Genomic DNA, 21106 nt, shown 5'->3' with positions numbered 1-21106 from the left:
ATTTATAAACAGTGGTGACTTCAGAAAATTATCCTCGGGGGGAATTTCAATATGCGGGTGGAGGGCAAACATTGGTAGTCCAGATTGAGCACGATCGAATATATGGTCCTGAAGGCGGAAATTTCTTAGCTTGAGAGGAGTCTCAAATTCTCCCTCAGATCACGTCCTGAAAGCATCATTGCTTAAAAGCTTTTCGTAACAAATATAATATTACACTTGTTTCTCGTTCTACATTTTGAATTGGTAAAATCATAACTTATAGAGGATTATAATAAAAGCATAAAAATTACAATACCAATCATGTATAAATTATCCTGTAAGTTACCAACTTTGGGTCAGATTAAAACTCAAATATTTGTTTTCGGATTGCACTTAGAAGTAAGTCCTCTCTATATAATCCTGATTGGGAAGCCATGTATAACTCTAATTAATTAATCAATATTTATACATTTTTTTTATTTTACTATTTTTACTATTCAATATTATATACACTTCATTTCCAAAATCAAAATCTCGAAAATTTATATTGTACGACTGCAGATTCGCAAATAAATGATTATTTATCATATATATTGGTCTCTATTCGAAATTCTATTTAATCGAATCCGACAAGAACACAGACAGAAACATCGAGAACAGGTGAAAAAAAAAGTGCTAAATCCAGCGGGGATTCGAACCTAGTTCGAATGGTGCTTTATAAGCCGAACGCCTTAGACCACTCGGCTATGGTAACAACTAGTGATTGCGGCAAAGGCTTCGAGTAGTAGTTCTTATTACAGAATAACATTTTCTATTGCCTAAAATTTAAATCTAATTTACTTTGATATAATATATCTATTAATTTGTTTCATGAACACGTTTTCCTTACTTTGATGAATGATGTATGTTGTTGATATAGATTTTATTACACGTTCTTTCGTAAATATTATAGAAAATATCAGGGTTATTTATGATCTTTCATGGAAATTGACTGGCGCATGCGCAGTACACAGACAGTTCAATTGGAAGGCGAAGAAGGAAACGCTAACACACTGTTAGAATGTTTCATTGGTGTGAAGTATAAAGAACAGCTAAAATGTATTTTACGCTTGTCATTGCGTAAAGAATCACCAGGTTAATGTTTGTCCAAATTCTCACTGATCAACTGGACTCATGAAAAATAATTAATATTGTCGTTACTGCACAATATGAAGAATAAAGAACGCAAAATTACACCACATTGTTCTCGAATTCGAACCTAGCTAAGGAAGGGACAATAAACAAAATGTGATTTATTCATTCGAATTGAGATAATTCAATGAAACTAGAAATTACATAATAAAAAGGAAAAACATCGTTAAAATGATAATAATACTTTTATCCGAGATAGGAAATAAACTTATTAATTAACTGAAATGAAAGTAATATTGGGCATGATATAGAGTAAGAAAAAAAAGTAAAGTATTCTTAGAAACGTTCAAAGTAAATTCACAAATACTTTTTGAAGATATACTACTCTTCCTTAACGTTTTAACGAACTAATAAGTAAACAAGCAAAGGAAAAGAATGAAGAACGAAAGTATTGCTCTTGAAAAAGTATAATAAATAAATGAAACTTAAATAGATGTTTACACAAAAAATAACACACTAGTACTTCGTGTAATCACCTCCAGTCAATAACTTCTTGAAGTCTGGAGGGGATACTAGATATAAGTCTCGAGCAATACGACGGTGTGTCACGAAAATGTTGCCACAGTTGCATAACATGATTTTGAAGAAACGTTTGGTCTCTGTCTTCACGTCTCTCTTCCCATTTTTGCACCATGTAGGCCCACAGATGTTCAATTGGGTTCAAATCTGGGGATAGAGTGGGCCACTAAATACAAATTAACTCTGGATGTTCACTTATCCACTCTCGTGTTTGCCGGGAAGTGTGAACAGCACTGTTGTCATGCATAAATATATATTCTTCCTGTTCGGGGAAGTTTCTTTCTAAGGACGGTAACAACGTATTTTCGAGGATATTAATGTAAACACTGCTGTTCATTCTCTTAGGCACCGCAACCAAATCTCCAGGACCAGCAGCCGTCATGTATCCCCAAAAGTGTGCTGATATTCGTCCTGAACAAGAAGTTCTGATATTATTTTGTTCAGCATACCTGGTTCCGCGCGGTCTATACAATATAACTCTGCATTGTTGCTTAGACTTGAAAACCTTCTCGTCGGTCCAGATAACTAAGTCCCAATATGACTGAGGTTGGGTTATGCTATTCTGTGCCCATTCCATTCGTCTGGTCTTGTGAGTTTCAGTCAGGAGAGTCTTCCTAGCGGGTCTTGAACAGTGTAGACCAGCCCCCAATAATCTTCTTCTTATTGTTTCGTGAGAACAATTATATTCTCTGGCTTTGTCCAAGAGGATTGACGTGTGGCGTAGAGGTCTGTTGATTACTTCTGTAACTAAAGCTTGATCTTGAGCTGCAGTTGTTACTTTTGGCCTTCCACTTCTTGACCGAGACCTGAACCATTCACCACCTTCTTCATGTCGCAGAACCCATTTCTTGACCGTTTTCTTGTCACATCCCAGATCTCTAGCAATCTGACAAGTAACACTTCACATCGTTGCTGCCGGTCTGACGCTAAACTATACATTTTCGGAAAGCACTAGTCCTAAATAGGATAACTACACAGTGCGACGGTCAGACGTTGCCGCGTTCAGGACTTATGGAGCGTCAAACATTAACATGGGGTTTATGAGAGTAACCATAGCAGTCGTATTATTTCATGCTAATTCGTCTTGCATTTGAACTCTGTGCTAACATGTGTGTTGTAGCAGTCGTATTATTTCATGCTAATTCGTCTTGCATTTGTACTCTGTGCTAACATTTGTGTTGTTTTTGTGTTTTTTAGGTATGCGTTGTAAGATGGATCCGAAAGTGGTCGTTTGGGCTCTGGTGGCCGAGATCGGGACAAATGAGCGCAATCCAAATTTGGAAGAGCAAAGGATGGTGGCACACATCAAGTCTCTTTTGACCAGCGGGATGGAAGTCGTTGAAGAGATTCGTACGCTCGGCTTCGGTGACAGTGATGGTGACCAGAGGGACGGAGACATGGATTTTGGAGACGAGGAAGACTAAGAGCAGGAGGATGCAGAGATGCCTTCGTCATCGCAGCAGTCTCATACGTCTTCCGCATCTGGCTCATCAGCGTCAGAATACCTGCCCTCTCCTGTGAAGAAGCCGAAGTTCCAGGATCAGCCTCCAGAAGACTCCAAAATGACACCAGAGCAGTGGCGCGAGTACAAGGCAAAAGCCTATGCCTACTGGACGGTAAATCCAAAAACAGGTAGGCCTTGGAACACAAAGACCGGTCGTGCTACCCACTCGACTCTGCAGAATCAGTTCAGGTATATTCGGAACATTGGCGTGCTACGTCACTTTGGGGCAACACAAGGCAAAGATGACAAGAAGACGCTGATGGCAGAGATGTGTTCTTCTTCGTTTCCTGTAACTCTCATAAACCCCATGTTAATGTTTGACGCTCCATAAGTCCTGAACGCGGCAACGTCTGACCGTCGCACTGTGTAGTTATCCTATTTAGGACTAGTGCTTTCCGAAAATGTATAGTTTAGCGTCAGACCGGCAGCAACGATGTGAAGTGTTACTTGTGAGGCACAGTTTGTCCCATTTTTGCTCGGCCTATGATTTCTCCAACCAGAGCAACAGACAGTTCTCCACAACCTTTAGAGCGAGGCATTTTCAGAACCTGTTAGAAATTTGCGTTCTGGAGTGTATGACAAATGTCGGTAAAGTGCATCTTTCTGTTTCTACTGCGCATGCACCAGTCAATTTTCATGAAAGATCATAAATAATCCTAACAATTGTTGTAATATTTATGAACGAATACGTAATAGAACCTATATTAACATCATTCGTCAAAGTAAAGAATACCGTAAACATAAAACAATTTCAACAGACTATTACATCAGACCAAAATAGACTTAGACTTAAGAGATTACAAAGTAAATTTCATACTGTAACAAAAGATTGAACATGAAACACGCTTACTATATTTTCAACTTGTCACATTAGCCGAGTGGGCTAAGGCATTCGGCTAGAGATTCTGAGGCACCATTCAAGAATAGTTCGAATCTCACCACAGTACAATTTGGTTTTACCTCTTCTTGACGTTTCTGTTTGTGATCCTGCCGGATTCTATTAAATATAATTTCGTAATACGCTAAAATATACGTAGAATAATATTTGAAATTCTTAACCTCCCATTTTTGCATTTTTCAAGCTCAGTTGAGAAGAAAGAGGGAAAATGAAAGTACAAAGATTTACAATAATTTCTTAGCATTTACTGTCATTGTAATTGTGGATATTTTATTTATGAAAATGTATAATGAACTAAAAATATATTTAGTAGGTCACATGTCTCCATTTTTCGATTCTAACTTGAAAGTTACAGTTTAGGCGGTGACATATCAAAGACCCAGAGGATTGAGGGGGTTGTAACCCCTCCATTGAAACTTTTATATTCTATTGAAATAAAAAGTGTTTCAGTTTATAATCTTGGAAAAGCAACAATCACTCTATGTGGAGGACGGTTTATTTATACTACGATTTATCACTTCCAAATGTGTAGAAGATGTGACTGGATATTGTGCATAATCATTCAAGAAATATAACACAACGAAGGGACTTCGTAAACCCTTCACCCACCCCAGGAGGAGCAAGTGCATCCCGCCGTCCCTCGGTTGGAAACTACTGCTTGCGAGGGAAACATTCTAACAGTGTGTTAGCGTTTCCTTTTTCGCCTTCCAATTGAACTGTCTGTGTACTGCGCATGCGCCAGTCAATTTCCATGAAAGATCATAAATAACCCTGATACTTTCTATAATATTTACGAAAGAACGTGTAATAAAATCTATATCAACAACATACATCATTCATCAAAGTAAGGAAAACGTGTTCATGAAACAAATTAATAGATATATTATATCAAAGTAAATTAGATTTAAATTTTAGGCAATAGAAAATGTTATTCTGTAATAAGAACTACTACTCGAAGCCTTTGCCACAATCACTAGTTGTTACCATAGCCGAGTGGTCTAAGGCGTTCGGTTTATAAAGCACCATTCGAACTAGGTTCGAATCCCCGCCGGATTTAGCACTTTTTTTCACCTGTTCTCGATGTTTCTGTCTGTGTTCTTGTCGGATTCGATTAAATAGAATTTCGAATAGAGACCAATATATATGATAAATAATCATTTATTTGCGAATCTGCAGTCGTACAATATAAATTTTCGAGATTTTGATTTTGGAAATGAAGTGTATATAATATTGAATAGTAAAAATAGTAAAATAAAAAAAATGTATAAATATTGATTAATTAATTAGAGTTATACATGGCTTCCCAATCAGGATTATATAGAGAGGACTTACTTCTAAGTGCAATCCGAAAACAAATATTTGAGTTTTAATCTGACCCAAATTTGGTAACTTACAGGATAATTTATACATGATTGGTATTGTAATTTTTATGCTTTTATTATAATCCTCTATAAGTTATGATTTTACCAATTCAAAATGTAGAACGAGAAACAAGTGTAATATTATATTTGTTACGAAAAGCTTTACAGGACGTGATCTGAGAGAGAATTTGAGACCCCTCTCCAGCTAAGAAATTTCCGCCTTCAGGACCGTATATTCGATCGTGCTCAATCTGGACTACCAATATTTGCCCTCCACCCGCATATTGTAATTCCCCCCGAGGATAATTTTCTGAAGTCACCACTGTTTATAAATAGTTTTTCGTTACAAATCAGAGGATAATGGAATAGTGAGTATACTTCATTTTTTTTTTTTTTTTTTTTAGCTATGGATTTAAGATTTGCAAGTCATATAATGTTCCATTCTAATCGAATTTGAAACAAAAGAAGTTTTCAATGAGTTACTCAAAGAAATATTTTCAGCCTCCGGATGATAATAGAAAGACACTTAAAAAAGAAACAACTTGCTACCGGGTTTGAACACACAAACATGTGAGTGGTAGTGTATCGACCCAAACCACTCGACCGTTTTGTATGCCTTTGCACACCTTCTTTTGCCTTTTGTGAAAGCAGTTTACTGTTCCATACTCGCTTTTGTTTATTCCGATACGACTATTAGTTCTCAGTAAATATTTGGACGTTACAGCTCTTGCATTGTATAAAAGTGTTTTTAGAATAAATCACAATCGATATTATGTCGTAATAACATACGTAAAACAGGTTGAATTCGTGAAATGAATGAGGTTAGAGTGAGCGTAAATGTTTTCATAGTTAGGAGCCTGGATATGCAAACCCGCTTAACGAGGGGATTTAATTTTGTGAAATTTGGTACAAATATACGGTGTCCTCTTGCTTACTATAGAAATCAGTACGGAGCATACGTTATCCGTATACTACATAGGCGCTGCCCTTAGATGTTACATCATGCCGTTGCAGGATGTCTGACATCTAACAGTTTTCCGTATATCACATGCATATACTTATGTTACCATCGTCAGTTATATGTTATACACGTCCATTTGTATGTGAGATCCTGACCGCCTACATTATTTCATACAGCAAGTACGTATAGATGGAACACTTATATAGAAAGTATTATAAAACATGCGTTTTCAGTTATATGTCTACTGTACGTTGTCCAAAAACTACAGGAATTACACATGTAACCTATCTTTTTAAGTACGCCACCTACATTTTTTTTTCTCAGTGTGCCTTACAATACTTCAAACCATAGAAACCATTTTCATTTTTCGAAAGGAGGCTTTTATTTTTATAATTTGCTTTAGTCCATTATGATAATCAACATGAATATATATATATATATATATATATATATATATATATATATATATATATATATATATATATATATATATATATATATATATATATATATATATATATATATATATAAATGGATCATAAAACAAGACAATCTTCAATACTCTCAAAGAAGATAAAGAATACATACGAAACGCATAATTAACACATGCACACAAACAAATCTATCATATATCACGTACTATGCAAAAAGCAAACAGTAAATGAAAGATAGGCAATTCTAATGTTCTCTCTTTCGTCCAGATGACTTCAAATTAAAACTGTGTTTAATGTTAATATTGAAACAAGACATAATAGTTGTGTAGCTTATCGTACAATAAGATGGTTGCTCAAGTTGTGCAAGTTGGAGACGTGTTTCTTCCTGCAATTCTTGCCACAATTTTAAATTTGAAGCCAATTGGAGACATGTGTAAGTATTTGTAGAAAACTATTATTTGATTAGTTAATATATATTTATACAGTACTATAAAGGGGGACAAACGACAAATTTAATTTCCATACTTATTAAATAATATGTGAATATTAATTTGCGCCCCGTAAGGAGTTTTTCTGCTCTTTCGATACTGACTACTGTCACGCAGAAGTAGCTTTAAAGAGTTTGCATATAAGAACACAAAGTGTAATCAAACTATGTATGTTTACATTACTATAATGTCCCAAAAATAAACCACATTCTTCACCAAGTTTTAACTGTGAAATGTTAGTTCTAGGCTAGTCGAGAAAGCGTTACCACCTGTAGCGAACGCGGTCAAAGTGGCTATTCAGTAATTGTAGTTTCACCAGATGTGTAAATCATACTGTGAGCCAGCCAGGGTTTCCACGTCTTTTTGCCAGGTCCAGGTGTGTAATAGCAGAGTTCCAATACTCTGCACAAACCATCTTCCAAGCAGCTGTTTCTTGTTACAATCCCTTTGCCTGGCAACACGTCTTTCCTTTTTTTTCCTTCCTTTTGACATCTTTTAAACAGCAGGCGGTCTATTGTTCCGACCCGCACCAAATACGCTCGAGCTGACGTTTTCTCAGCGATTTTATTGCTTTCGCGTTTATGACTAGCCATCTACATTTAAATACATGGTCAGCATATTCCAAGAGTACGCATGAGCAATAAATACGCTTTGCGATCGCCTCAAATAGCCGGGTACTTAAGGTGATTCGAGATCTTACAAAAAAATTCTCATTTCCCGTGTTCGATTCCCAGTGGAGGCGTCGAAAAAGTGTTAAAAGCTTTTTCAGGTCAGCCATCCTGAATGAAGCTTTCCTCATTCACACTAGGCAAATGCCGGGGTGGTACGTAAAATAATGGTCCCAGGTCACTTCCTTCCTTCCCTTTCCTCGGATAGTGTGCTCGCCGAGGGACGTCATCTCTCAAACGTGACCGGCTAACATAGCCAGAGATGCCGAAAGCCCAAAAATCTAAATCCTAAACCCTAAAATTCTTAATGCAAGGCACACAATATAGTCTAGCTCAGTGGTTCCCAACCTTTTTCTACTGACGACACATTACTGTCTGGGTGACAAATCGTGATACACTTGTTTGTTTTCTTTTAATTATTAATAGCATAAATTATATTAGTGTAACACTATAAGTTTCTATAAAGTAGTGACACTTATATAGTACTAAGCATTGTTGTTGGCGCTTGAGGCATTGACTAAACACAGCCATTCTCAAAATTGATTTTAACTAATTATTATATGTATATTAAATGCTTTATGGTTTTTAAATTCAAAAATTTTGCTACATCATCTACAGTACTGCGTGACATTCTAGTATGCTGCAACACAACGGCTGGTAATCACTGGTCTATGTAATGTGAGTTTGTGATGAAGAACATTGTGTCCGTGTAATTTTTCTCAGGGATTTCCCGTTTTGTTCCTCATTTTCATTCTACCAATTATTTCATAATTATCACTTGTATTAATGATTATTAATTAGCTTAAAACGGCATAAAAGTGAGACGCTAAAATAAATATTTTTATACGGCATGGTAGTGGATATAGATGTTGCGTTCATTTAAATAATAATAATAATAATAATAATAATAATAATAATAATAATAATAATAATAATAATAATAATAATAATAATAATAATAATAATAATGGGCACTATGACTCACTGACTGGCAACTAGATCGAGCAGTGTGAAGCATACGCTGCCGATCCTGAACCGAAACCCATCGGACGTATGGGTTTCTCTGAAGAGCATGGGCATTTATTAATTGTCCTCGAAGTTTCCGTATTCGTGTGATGAAATGAAAATAAAATATTTCAGTGTAACATCCTACGACTATGCCCTTTAAGCTAAGAGAGACGATTATTAAGGCAAGTAACTAATGATATAAAAATTGATGGAGAATACCCCGAAAAAAAAGCCCACGAACACGATGTTATCCACCGCAGACTTATTTGATCGGGATTAAAACCAAGGACCCCACGCATCAAAGATAAGCGCCGAACCGTTGACAAAGAACCCCTTGAGTGCGAGGTCGCAAGTGCAATCTCTAGTAAGGCTCATTTGAAAGTGTAGTGTGAGCAATGTCAGGAAAAATATTAGCTGCTAATGACTCACTATGTGCATCAGGAGGGCGACAGAATATACCAGGGGGGTCATGAGGAGGCAATTGCCCCCCAAGAGTTTGAGGATTACATATACTTTAATCGATTGCCTACTGATATACTAATACAAAACGTGAACATCTTGTGTCAGTGGTGCTCTTGCCCCCCTCAAGCGAAGTCTGAAATGATGCCCCTGGAATATACGTGTCCGAGAGGTACAGAGATCAACCTTCTATGGTATGTATGTATTACACTTCACAAAATGGACATTGTCGACATTCACGAAATGTTCAAAACAAACCATTGAGTTGCACCATGAACACCGAATGAATCATGACGCGCCACAGTGATCACAAACGTTCGCACCATCAAGATCGAAGGTGAACTCCTTGGGAGTTACAAACCGTTCAGGGCGTCCTGCTAGGTTTCAACTCTTAATGAATGCGTATAGAATCATATTGGGATAACTGGGAGATGAGATCTGATGGAACTTGATGATTCACTATGATTCTATATGTACTCTTTAAGAGTGGATATCTAGCTGAACGCCCTGAACAGTTTGTAACTCCCAAGGAGTTCGCATTTGATCTTGATGATGCGAACATTTGTGATCACTGTGGCGCGTAATTTTTTATTCGGTGTTCATGGTGCAAGTTAATGGTTTGTTTTGATCATTTCGTGAATGTCGACAATGTCCATTTTGTGAAGTGTAATACATACATACCATAGAAGGTTGATCTCTGTACCTTCCGGACACGTATATTCTGTCGCCCTCCTGATTCACATGGCGAGTCATTAGCAGCTAATATTTTTCCTGTCATCATTATTCACACTACACTTTCAAATGAGCCTTACTAGAGATTGCACTTGCGACCTCGCACTCAAGGGGTTCCTTGTGAGTCACCGTGTCCTTTTCTGTGTTCATGTCCCTGTCATATAAATTAAATTGTTTCAATCCCGTGTCATGTGCGTTTGTGTATTGGACATCAAGTCGGCAGGTTTCCCGAGGGGCCTTCAATTTTCTCTCTAATTCTCATTCCACATTAATTCTCCCTAAGAATAAAGGTTTCATTTCAATAATAATAATGTCATATATATATATATACATATTTGCGAATCCGAGATGAGGTTTTTGCCACAATTTTGTCTAAAAATATAAGATGGTCTTCTTTTCGCGACATATTATGTAGGACTGATGGCGATCTTTTGTGGGTCGAATGGGTCAAAATGACACTGACAGTGTCACGAAAGATTGAGTTGACCTTTCATTGAGGAAGACTAAGAAATTTGATTTTATCTGTGCCAGTACGTTAAAGTAGATTTTTAAATATCTAGAAAAGGAATTGGAGGTTGAACTGGATTCAGAAATACATCGGTAATATTTAATTTTAGAAATAAATAAATAAAAAAAAGTATTCCTTGAAAATGTTTCCCTTTCTTACATGCTTTCCGACCTGAATTAATGAAGGACATTGAGTAATCTGCATAGACCTGATTTTCTCCGAATTGCTTATTAGAAGCCGATAACCCATCAATGATTCGCCAGGAGACAGCTTCTAGGATAGTTTTGAACATGCTGCTACATGTACTCATACTGTGTATACAGGTATTAATTCCTTATGCTACTATTATTTATTTATTTATTTATTTATTTAAGAATGTATTCATTATACTTTTTTTTATTTCGTAGTAGAAACAGAAATAGAGTTCTTGTCGAATAATTACGTTGATCGTGAGACGAAATGCATTGCAGATTCGACTGGTTGGTTGGTTACATTGCAGTTCAAATTCCCTTTCAGCACCGAGGCTATATGAGACGTAAACCTTTAGTTTAGAACAACATGAATCCTCGGGGTTCCCGCGCCAAATACGCAAACCTAATCGAACAGCGGCGATGAGCTGTATCGTGAATTTGAATCAAATAAAGAGCACGGACATTCCACAATGCTTTTGAGTTTACGTCACTGGCGAGTGTGGTAGGAATTTGAAACACACGTATGTGGACTAGTTAAATAACTGAATAGGGAAAAAGGAAAAGAAGTCGGTAAGATGTGTGCCTACCAACCTAGCAGTCAGAGCTTCGATCCCCAGTGGGAAGGAAGTTTTCCTTTATCTTTCCTTATTCCAATGCTGATCAAAAGTTCATCAATCCTCTCTGAAATAGTATTTGAAAAGTGAGGAGGATGGGATTTGGTAATAACTATATTATCTCCTTAAGTCCCTTGTCTCCAGCCCAGTTTCTGGGATACCTTTTATTTTTATCGGAATTAGGAATTATTATTATTATTATTATTATTATTATTATTATTATTATTATTATTATTATTATTATTATTATTATTATTATTTAGTAATTACCGACATCAATAGCCTTTTAAGGTTGTCTCATATTAGAGTGACGTCAATTGGTGATCACACTAACAGGGGATATGGGGAAGGAGGAGAAGAATCGAGAAAGAAGAAAGTGGTCTGGGAATTTTATGTTCGGTACCATCTCAGCATTTGCCTGGTGTGAATGAGGTAAAATCTCACTCAGGATGGATAGCCTGGAAAGACTTTTATACATTTTTGACCGAATATTACCACCGGGAATTGAATCTGGGATCGCTAGCACAAAAGGCGAGTGTTAGCAACTACACTACGCAGGCCACTTTCTTTTTCTATTGTTCGAGCAGCTTTCGGTGATTTTAATTCACTTTTTAAGGATATTAATAGGGGACATAGTGTTAGAGCGCTCACCTTTGGTGCGAAGGATTCTTGATTTGGTTTCAGGGTATGTTAGTTTATGGTGGACAAGATCCTGTCCATGTTTTTTCTCGCAGTTCTCCCGTTCGTTGCTGTCAAATATATCGCAATTGTATGACTACTTTAGACTTCAAATACACCATATGTGTCAACTAATTATATTTTCAGGACCATATTTTCAATGAAGAACATCTGAAACCTAAAGTCCAATCAAAATGAAATGAAATGAAATCTTTAAGTTTTTCATCCCACGGTTATGCCGTCTAGGCTAAAAGAGGCAATAATGATGAGAAATGAATGAAATGGTGCAGTGAAGAAAGTGGGAGAAAATGGGAGAACCCCGACAAAACCCAGCACATGGTGTTTGTCATTACAAAGTTTACTTGGCGTGAGCTGGAATCGAACTAAGGACTCCATGCAGCAGAGATAAACACTCTACCACTCAGCCACCGCGGCCCCTAAAATCCCATCAAAATATTGCATATAATGTTTTATTCCCTTTTCATACTTACGTCAAAAAAGAAACTAGTGCCGGAAATGAATATGCTATTGTAATGCTCTAACGTTTCATTTATAAACACATCTAATTCCATACTCATTTCCTAGTAACATAAAACTTTATTTTTCATTTGCTACGCTCCTTACGTTATAAGACAATACAATAATAACATTTCCGTCCATTATTTATGACAATACAATATATTATTTTCCTATTATTAAACAAAGACAATTTATTGGATGACGTAATTGCAAGATGATATTGGAAAAGTGTTTAGTTGCAGCAATGTCATGAGTCTCTTTCCTGTTTACAAGTTGTTGCTGAATTGTGATTTGTAATGACTGTATGCTCGCCTTAGTTACGCAGTTTTTCTATTGTAAAAGAAATACTTAACGTATATTTGTCAAAGGCCAAGGAGACAATTAGAATACGTTGAGTAATGTGTGCTAAATAACATACGTTATGAAACATACATATAATAATTAATGATGAACTACTCTGAGATGACAATAAATGTTTGTTCTTTTCGGCTGACACTTTACGTAGATCAGAGATTAATCTTTTTTTAGAGGAAACGGGAACCAAGGAAGTTTGGTCCAATGTTTTCCCCCCAGAATTTTCTTTCTCTACCTCTATCTATATATATAAAAGAGAACGTACAAATCCTTTGTCCGCTCATCACGCTAATACGGCTGAACCAATTTCTTTTATTTTTGGGGGGTTATTAGGATTTGGACCCTAGATGGTTTTTATCATATCACTTTAATTTTCAATTACCAGTGTCTTGAGATAATTGACCATTCAGGTGTCCATTACGTACAAATCCTTTGTTAGTTCATCATAGGTATAAAAATAAACGTATTTATATGCAACCCGCATGACCGTGTCACTCGGCGGGTTAACATACATGACAGGCGTTATAATGGTTTTTATCATATCACTTGAAAGCGAAAAAGTAAAAATTATCTAAGTAACAAAGTTTATTGCGTTCGGGGGTGACCGCAGCGAAGCGGGGCGGGTTAACATAAATGACAGGCGATATAATGTTAACATTTACTGCAATCTTCTATGGTTTTTATCATATCACTTGAAAGCGAAAAAGTAAAAATTATCTAAGTAACAAAGTTTATTGCGTTCCGGGGTGACCGCAGCGAAGCGGGGTGAACGCTGCTAGTGTTTGATACAGGCCCGTAGCCAGCAGAAAAAATTTAGGGGGGGGGCGGTAGAAGTTAGGGGGGCCCGACCCAATCATATTATACTTCATCACCATATTATAGTTCATTTGCAAGCCTACCGTGAAATTTTATGGGGGTCAGCCAAAATTTAGGGGAGGCGGCCCCCCTTGCCCCCCGTGGATACGGGCCTGGTTTGATACCTGTGGTTCCCAACCTTGTTTACCTGGCGCCTCCCCTTCATGAACCCTGCATGTTTCAAGCCTCTACTTCCTTTTCACTCGTTGCTGGACCCCTTTCGTGGTTTTAGATGCAACATAGGCTTCTCAAATCTTTATTATTATTATTATTATTATTATTATTATTATTATTATTATTATTATTATTATTGCCAATTTTACAAATTTGCTCCCAATAAAACTCCTCATCATATTGTATTTTGTAATGGAGTAATATTTCTTTACCACCTTTTTTCTTAATGGAACCTCAGTTCTTACTCAATAATTATTTCATGTTTGTATGGTATTTAATTAATGCCTCTTTGTTACAGCATTCGTAATATTTGTAATTCCGAATGTAGTCTGTCAGTAGTCTGCACCCCCTTGCTCAATCTTCACGCCTCACTCCAGTTTAGGATACCACTATTTTATACTGTCGTTGCAGCCTCAAAGAAACACTTATGTTCTTCTAAAACCACATGTGGAAAGTAAATAAATAAATAAATACATTTTAAGCAAAATAAATTTCTAAGGATATGAGTGAATATAATATAATAGTTCATTAATGAGTGTACAGTTTTATATAAACATTCAAGTTAAAGAATGTCAACATTTTGAAACAATCGGGTTTCGCTTTATATTGTGCACGGTAAATTTCCGAACCATGGGAATTCGGCATTGAAACCGGAAGTGGTAAATGTACCCTTCCGGCCTTCCGGCTCCAATAGAGGAATATGACAGTGTTGCAAACCCCCTGGAATTTTATCGACGCCAATAAAGTTTTCAATGAGCGGAAAGGAGGTTAATGAAGCCTGAATAAACGAGAAATCACTGCAAATTGTCAAATTTTGTTGCTGAAAAGTGCATATTAGTGTGAAAGTGATTTATGCAGGGACTCGTATATTAGAAAAAAGAAAAAAGGAATAAAGAGAACCAAGAAGAATAAATTATCAAACGACAAACAGTCAATTTTTAAAACGTCTCACTCGAAGTAACTGAAGTATCAAGTTTCAGTACTTTCAGTAGAAGATTATGGCAGATTATGTCTCACTAAATTCTGGTAACAAAATACACTTGTTTTTGTTTATAATTTCAATAATCTTTTTTAATAAGGCAAATACTTATTACAAGCTTAGAAGATCGAGATTTTCTTCGGTCGTAAGACCGGATCGGATCGAATAACACTCTGAAATATTGAAGAAAATAAGTAACATATAGTAAGTAGTACAGCGCGTGGGAAATTTAGGAAGAGGAAATGGGAATTTCTGTCTTTCGAGATGGGATTTTATAAGGTTCCAGCTTGGCATCACTGGGATATGATCGAAGATGAAACACGTTCTTGGTCTTGGAATCTATTTCAAGAACATTTCTCCTTACCTTTTACATTATTTGCTGTAGGAATCAACATTAAAACTCGAAGTTGTAGCAGATCGTACTTATAGTTTTAATAGAAATAAGAGAACTGAAACATAGAATCTATTCTTGACATCCTGATTTTATGTGAAGAAACACTACCTGTTACCATTTCTGTCAACATTGAAATCGGAAATGATAATATACTTATATCGCTTCCGGTCTATATACGTATATATACAGGGTGGCCAGAAAGTCCGATTATACCAGAAGTAAATGCATATATCAGGGGGATACGGTGACTCAATGGTAAAATGCTTACTTCTGGTCCGTGGAGTCCTTGCTTCGATTCTCGGCCAAGTAAGTTTGTTGTGGACAACATCGTGTCCGTCGATTTTCTCGGGTACTCTTGTTTTCTCCCACCTTCTCATTCCACCATTTATTCCATCATCATTCACTTGCTTTAATCATCTGTCTCCCTTAGCCTAACGGGAATACACGTGGGACATTAAATTTTTAAAAAATGATTTTTCGTTTCAAATGCTTGTATCAATGTTTGATGTTAAGATGTTTAACATTCGAACCTTCCATCCTAATAATTAATATGGCAACAGTGCTTCTCACCTAAATTGCCGCGTAACTGTCACGTAACTGCCCACAGCAAGTGCAGAATAAAGTCTATGCGTTGACCAGTTCATTGTCTTGCCTTCCCGTGTTTGGTGAACAACAATGGCAGATACCAGTGACTCCACTTTGCAGGAGCGCGTAGTGGCAAGTGTTTGAGTCCATGAACGGAAGAACAACAAAGAAAATATGTCGCAAGTGATTCGTCGCAATTTTCGTAAACGGCCCGGTAAGAAACCACCAAGTTGTCAGACATCGATGAGTTTGGGAGAAGGAAGCTTTTTCGCCTGGGAAGTGTTTCGAACGTCTCTCGTTCTGGTCGTCCATCAACCCAAAATGAAACGTGTGCAAAAGTTAATGCATCAGTGACGCGTTCACCCTGCAAGATGACCAGAAAGTGTTGTTATTAAATATTATTAATGTAGGGGTGGAATAAATGCAGATGTAAGGGGACTTTTTTGGTCATCCTATATATATTAGGATGGGCAGAATTTCAACTTTTTTCGAAAATAAGTTCGGCGGAGTGGTTAAGGGTGTCTTGTAGTGGGCAAAGTGTGCCAGATTTTTTTCAGAATTTTTAGTCAAAGCCTTCATGTGCCGCATCTAGGTTTTATGCAAAATGTATGCAACACGCACTACATGGTACCATGGTATTTTCTGGCTGAGTAAATTACATATATTTTCATTAAAAAAAAAAAAAAAGATCAGCATTAGGGGCAGCTTGAACTACATGTAATGCACCTTCCCAAAGCCCTCTTATGTGCAGTTCTTCGCTTAAATGGCCAAATTTCAACGCTTAAGGCAAGAATGTTGAGTTTTTTAAATTTGTATTTACAAAAAATTTATTTATTTTGTTTAGCCTAGGAGTAGAGTTTCTTTCTTTATATATTTTTTGTTGTAATGAAATTCATTATCAACATTTTCGATCATTTATTCATTGGACAAAATAACACAGAACTCACCACGAGAAGGTGACTGCACTTAGAGTTCCACCACTTTTGGTCCCCCCATCCCTTCCCTGATTAATTTTTTAAGGGGCCTTACTTGCTTGTGATCTCACTTACTTGCTTTACTTTTCTAGATGGCATAGTACTTTTTTTTTCATCGCAGTGTTGGCATTTCCTTGCTAGAAATCAAGGAATTGCGTATTGAATCTGTCGCGACTGGCCGGCACAGCACTGCGTATTGAATCTGTCGCGACACGGATTGAGAAGCTTGCGTCGCCAAACGCACCATTCGCTCTACTGCTTGGGTACCGCACGGAAATGCAGTTATTTCTTCTTCGAGCAAGCCAGCTGACCTAATATTTTCTTCAATCTCGTTGTCGGAGAGCATCTTTGTGAGTGAAGATTCTGTTCGGGACAAGGCCATCTACTCCACCCTGTCGTAGTAATCATTCACGTCAAAATTTATTTTCAGGAACTGTGAATTCTCGGAAAATACCGAGAATATTGTCTGCTTAGGATCCATGGGTAGAAATTTAGCTAGTCGTCCCAATTTCCATAAATGCCGCAGTATTTCACAGCACAATGACTTTTGCTGGATGGCAAACCAGACCCCGCGGTACATGACGATGTATTATACAAGACACACGAATGCCTCACAAGGTCTCGCTGTGGTAATATACAAACGGAGAATATAACATGCCGTGGTGAGGCAATGTAACTAGGCCACTGGACCGAGTTTCTTGTTTGCTAAGTTTGAAGAACAGTATCCTGAGTGAATTGCTCTGCACATTAGTAGTAAAAGTATTATTGGTCAGCACTCAGGTCTTCAAATTTTGCGAATTCATCCAACCAGTCAAGATTTATTGCTTGGTATTTTACCAAGGGCGATTCCTTGCACTTCTCGAGCTTTCTTCGGATGGATATCCCGAAAGTGTTTTTGGACCCGATGCTCCCCCGTCGAGATGTCTTATTAAGTAACAAAGCGGTAGTTCATTTACGTGAAGAAGTTCTCCATTGAAGTTCTCGAGTTAGTTTTTTTTTCTTTTCTTTTTTTTTTAAATAATGTATAGCCCCTTTAAATCTTCCTGTATTGATTGGTGTACCGTCACAGCCAGCTGCTACCAACGTTGACAGATCAGCTCCGTTTTCACCCAGAAATTCGTACACGAGCGCGGCGATGTCCTCTCATTTACCAGACTTCGGCACGACGTGCCTCAAATATGTTGAACCTGGTTATTCCACTATTGTTAAAAGTGTTTTTCGATTTGCTGTCTCCTGCGTTAGGGTCTGGTCTTTTCCTCCATTGAAGATTACTCCTCTAACACATTTTCTGACCATGTAGTCAATTTCTTGAACAGCTGCGCTGAATTTTCTCTTTTACCTAGTGATCTTATTTTTATCAATAACAAGGTGACTCCGTTGAAATGTCTCCTCCATCTTGACTTGTTGCACTAGCGATTAGTGCAACTGCCCGAAGAAGAAATAACTGCGTTTCCATACCATACCGAAAAAGCAGAGCGAATGATGCATTTGGTTACGTAAACTTCTCAATCCGTGTGTGGGTCGGCAAGTCGCGACGGATTCATACGCTGTGCCTTGAGTTCTTGCAAGGAAATGCCAATATTCGGATCGAGAAAAAAACTATGTCATCTAGGAAAGTAAATCAAGTAAGTGAGGAAGCAAGCAAGTAAGGCCATGGCAGAAAATTAATCATGACGGGGGGGGGGGGGACTAAAAGTGAGTAGTACTCGAAGTGTAGTCACCTTCTCGTAGTGAGTTCTGTGTTGTTTTGACCAAAAAATAAATGATTGAGAATGTTGGTAATGAATTTCATTACAGCAAAAAGTAAACTCTACTTTTACGGTGAAAAATAAATAACTTTTTTTATACATACATATAAAAAAAAAACGCAACATTCTTGCCTTAAGCGTTGACATTTGGTCAATTTAAGTGAAGCACTGCATATAAGTGAGCTTCAGGAAGGTGAATTACGCATAATTCAAGTTGTCCCTAAGGCTGAATCTAAAAAAAGAAAAAAAAATGTAATTTACACAGCCAAAAACAAAATATAGTACCGTGTATTGCGTGTTGCATACATTTTCTATAAAACCTCAATGCGGCACATGAAGGCGTCGACTAAAAATTCTGAAAAATAAATCTGGCACACTTTGCCCACTAAAAGTCACCCTTTAACCGCTTCGCCGAGGCGATTTTCGAAAAAAGTTGAAATTCGGCCCACCCTCATATATATATATATATATATATATATATATATATATATATATATATATATATATATATATATATATATATATATATATACTGTATATATTATTGAAACTGAAAATGTTAGATTTATATCTCTTCTGGTTTGGGTAAGGAGTTAAGGAAGAAGGTGGAGGACATTATTGGTACAATTAATCCACATAAAAGAACCACCTTTTGCTCTCTCTTCCAATTTATTGCTCTGTCAATATAAAAACGTATGGACGTAGTCATTGTCTAAAATTTCTCATTCGCATAGCATAATTTTTGAAGTATAAAAATCTGTACTGAAAATCAGACGTTACGTAATTTTCCTAATAGCTTTCTGGTTACGTAGATTATTATAAAAAAAAAAAAATATAGCTTCTGGTACGTTGACAATAGTTTAAATTACCGTAACCTCAACTTTGAAGTCACGGTTATTTATTAAACACTTCCTTAAATTAACCGTATCTTATACAATTTTCTAATAACCTAGAACACAACCAGACTCAACAAGTAATAACATTACATGAAAACCTCTCAGTGCAAGGTGAGGGTCAGAGGCTACTTATCCTTCGGTGTGTTCAACCTTGGCTGGAACAGTGTGGACAACCTTCGAGCTTTTTTCTTTCCAAAAATTATTCTTATTCTAAAGAAAGAAATAGGAAAAAAAAGAATATATATATATTTAAACATGCATTTTCTAGCCTTCACTAAGTTTCATCTTGAGAAAAAAAAATTGTTAATTATATCCTGATGAGAGGCAATAACCTGTAACTAGATATGTTTTTAATAAGTGTTGCCTCATTATGGAATGAAATACTTTCACTACCTATTTTTTTTATACCTTAACGGTAGATTAAATTAAGAAGGTTAACCGGAAAGGTGAGATTTAGCAATAATTCATTCACTACTTCGTGCGGTCATGTCATATATTACATAAGATAACAGCACATCTTACATATGAGTTACCTACTGTGTTAACAGCCTACAGGCAGGAAGTGATTAAAATCAGACGGGTTATGACGTCTAGGGGAAAAAAAAGAAAAGAAATACGTGTTCACATTTTGAAAAACCTTTAAAAATACTTTCAGTGTCAAACGTCTAAACACACGGCTTGATTGGGTTAACCTAGATTGCGTTGTGTGTGTGATGTAAAAATCAAAAAGAATTAAGGAGTAATTGGTAGGGAATTATATTTGTATTGGTGTGTCCTTTTTTTTCTCCCTGTATTTTTTTTTTTAATAAAAGGTTGTTGAACCTCTCGGTCAAAAGTATATATTCTTAGCATGATCATATACACACCTATATAAATTATTTCTTTTGCCTCCACTTTCCCAGATTGTGAAAGTAAACTCCTAAAGTAACACGATTCTTCAAAAGAGTTTAGGTTAAAGGAACTAATTAGGCGAGATGTCAGCATGCTTGTCTTTGATACACGTTACCTCGAGTTTGATCCAGATTCGCATCCAGGGATGGGTCTTTCTCCTTTAAATTGTTTTCGGCCCAAGACAACAGTGTACCATTTAATATCTGCTCTGTGCAGGGGTAAAAGTGGGTCTCAAAAGGTGGGGGGCGCATGATGCCAGTGGGGTAACGACGTTCCCCGCGTTCCTCCCTCTATGTATTAATACAAAAATATATAAAATTGAAAGTGACTATGCTTGTGACTTTATAATTCTTGAACCACCCGACCGATCTCAATCAAATTTTCAACATGAAAAATGAAATGAAATCTTTGAGTTGTACGTCCCACGCATATGTGCCGGTTAGGCTAAAGGAGACGGTGATGATGAGTAATAAATGAAATGGTGGAATGAAGAAAATGGGACGAAACGGTAGAACCCCGGGGAAACCCAAGCATACAGTGTTTG

This window comes from Thermobia domestica, chromosome 8 (genome assembly GCF_964235325.1).
Source record: "Thermobia domestica chromosome 8, izTheDome1.hap1.1, whole genome shotgun sequence".
NCBI lineage: Eukaryota > Metazoa > Arthropoda > Insecta > Zygentoma > Lepismatidae > Thermobia > Thermobia domestica.
This window is presented reverse-complemented; position numbering follows the sequence as displayed.